This window comes from Fukomys damarensis, unplaced genomic scaffold (genome assembly GCF_012274545.1).
Source record: "Fukomys damarensis isolate Sample0158 unplaced genomic scaffold, DMR_v1.0_HiC HiC_scaffold_22, whole genome shotgun sequence".
In the NCBI taxonomy this organism is placed as follows: Eukaryota; Metazoa; Chordata; class Mammalia; order Rodentia; family Bathyergidae; genus Fukomys; species Fukomys damarensis.
Window position 1 is genome coordinate 5,711,260 of NW_022900934.1, and position 2,470 is coordinate 5,713,729.

A 2,470-nucleotide genomic window follows, 5' to 3' on the forward strand; every position below is an offset into this window, starting at 1 on the left:
GCGCCCAAGCGATGCAGCAGTGATGACCATTGTGATGGCCCCCAGCATCCCAGACAGTGCCACCGTCTGTCCTCTGGCGGGCACAGCTGAGAGCCACCATGGGAGACACCGGGAGCACGGCACAGAGGCCGAGCCCCGAGTCAGCGGGAGTGGACAAGGTGTGTCCCTCCCTGAGGACCCTGGGCTGGAAGGGAGAGTGGTGGCAGCCACAGCTTCCCAGGCCTGGTGGCCCCTCCTGCTCCAGGCTGCCGCGGGTCTACTGCCTGCCATCTCGGGTTCTTCAGGAGCCCTGGCGGACGCGGCAGCCAGGCACGGTCGGGAGAAACGCCCATGGCAAGTGGGGCCGGGCACAGGTGCTGGCCTCTGAGATTAAAGGGAGAGCAAGCAGGGAGCCCCTCTGGAAGCCGCTGTTTCAGGCTCTGTAATGGGGCACAGTCTCCATGGCCCCTGGGGGTCCCGTTGGCACTCAGGAGGGCACCCACCTCGCTCACAGCCATGTGACCAGGGTGGCCCTGCAGGCTGTCCCCGTCCTGCCTGTCCATGCCTCTACCCCACGCGGCTTCCTTAAGGGCCATAGAACAGGACCACAGCCAGGGGCAGAGATGTCCACTCCCACAGGTGCAGAGTCCCTCTCCACTTTGTATCGTAAAAAGGCAACTTTCCATCGTTTGTCTGGCACAGAGTGGTTAAAACCCCTGGAATTTCCTGATGGGGTGATCGGAGCCTCCTCTGCCACTCATCACAGTCCCTTTTGGATCACACCTGGGTTTCTTCTCACTAGAGACCCGAGAACGACCGGAAGCCAGCCTGGGCTGGAGGGCACAACTCCAGGGACAGGAGAGGGGCTGGCACTGACGTCAGCACAGAGGCCAGAGGTCCAACCACGCTGGTGAGGCAAGACGTCCCTTAGCACCCGGTATGACTCACTTCAGGTGTTTGGATGAAGATGTGTCAGTGGGGTTATTAACGCGTTTGGAATCAGGGGACCCAGACTGTGCCCCCACCAGCCTAGTGACCTTGGAGACAGATAGTGCTGGACTTCTGGGCCCTGTTCCTTCAGATCGGGGTTAGAGCCAGGGCGGGGGCCCAGTTTGTTGCATCCACCCCTTTGGCAGCACTGGGTAGCCTCTTGGGGTCACCAGAGAGACGTTTTCCTAGGTGAGCCGTGACCTCGCCCCTTGACCTTCATTCCAAGCCCCCTAGCCAGTGCCTCTGGTTCTAGGAAAGGACGTGGCTAGGGGAATTCAGAAGGATACACCGGACCTTAGATTTGTATCTGCCCAACTTGTGTGGTTGTTTCCGAGTGACAGACCAAGTCATCCCCGAGCTGAGCTTATGTGCACCTGGGGGGAGCTGCGGGGGGCCGCAGAGACGACCCAGGCAGGAGGAGCCTTTGGCCACGGTGAGCTCTGGGGTCCACACCTAGCACGTGGCTCCCGAGGGGCCCGGAAGTGCTGGTTGAAAATGGTGCAACTGCTGAAGCCTGCAGAACGGGGACATATTTGAGCTCTGACCCCTTCTAAGCGAATCCAGAGCTGATATCTCTCTGTCTTAGAAGGCTTTGGCTCGTCATCTCACAGGCTCCCCTGAGCCCACGAGGAGTTACACCGCGATGGCTTTGCCCTTCCACCCTGAAAGGTCACCTGGCCAGCGGGTGGGTGTGTGGGGTCACTCAGAGGTGCAGGGAGGAGGTGGAAATGGCCTTTCTGAGCAAATCCCCTCCCAGCTGTCCTTGGGGGGACGGTTTTCTGGCTCAGAGAGACTCGCAGCCTCTACGTAACTGCTGCTCTTTGTTTGACCCTTGTTTGGGGTGTTGATGAAGGAGAAACTGACAGCTGGCCTGGGCCTCCACCCCAGTCTGTCCCGAGTGGTCCCTAAAATAATCCCATTAGGGGACCAGGCCAGAGCTCCTTATCTGTGGTCTGCCTCCCGGAAGCCCTGGGCTGAAGTGGGCGCTGGGAAGGGGCCTGGGGTGGATTGCGAAGGTCTCTGCCTGCCAGCAGGCTCGCCGACATTCCAGGAGGTATAAATAGCACCGGGGCTCCGTGCCTGATATGGAGCCGAGCCAGCACAGCTGGAACGTGACATCTACGAAGGCCGTGTGAGCAGAAACCTGCTGCTGCCCACTGCTCAGCCAAAGCCGGGACACTGGGGACACCGGGGACTCGTCATCCCAGCCTGTGCCCAGGCCTGGCCTCCCTGCCCTATGTCAGTCTGAGATGCTCACCCCTTACCGTGCGTGCTGTGTTCCTCTGGCTGCTCACAACTCGTGATCAGTGATCAGAAGGCTCCTTTTGGCCACGTTTATCACTCTTGGTCCTACATTTGAAAGTAGAGAATGGCACACAGAAAAAGGTAAAACACTGCCCACAAATCCAACCCCCTCCCTGGTTGCTAGGAATGTCTGCTATACTTGTTTCTAGGTGTTTCTCCTCTATCCTTGTCATGTTCTGTTAGCTTAAATATATAT

At 59.0% G+C, this 2,470-nt stretch overlaps 1 long non-coding RNA gene across 1 annotated transcript in view; it reads right to left on the bottom strand.

The window, feature by feature from the left end:
• Positions 1 to 1,243: 1,243 nt before the first annotated feature.
• Positions 1,244 to 2,470, bottom strand: part of LOC104865332 — a 1,734-nt gene continuing 507 nt past the window's right edge. The window contains exons 2-3 of the long non-coding RNA XR_781115.1: positions 2,235 to 2,319; positions 1,244 to 1,483 (exon numbers count right to left, since the gene is read on the bottom strand). This is a non-coding gene — a long non-coding RNA (uncharacterized LOC104865332). The remainder of the gene's footprint in view (positions 1,484 to 2,234; positions 2,320 to 2,470) is intronic.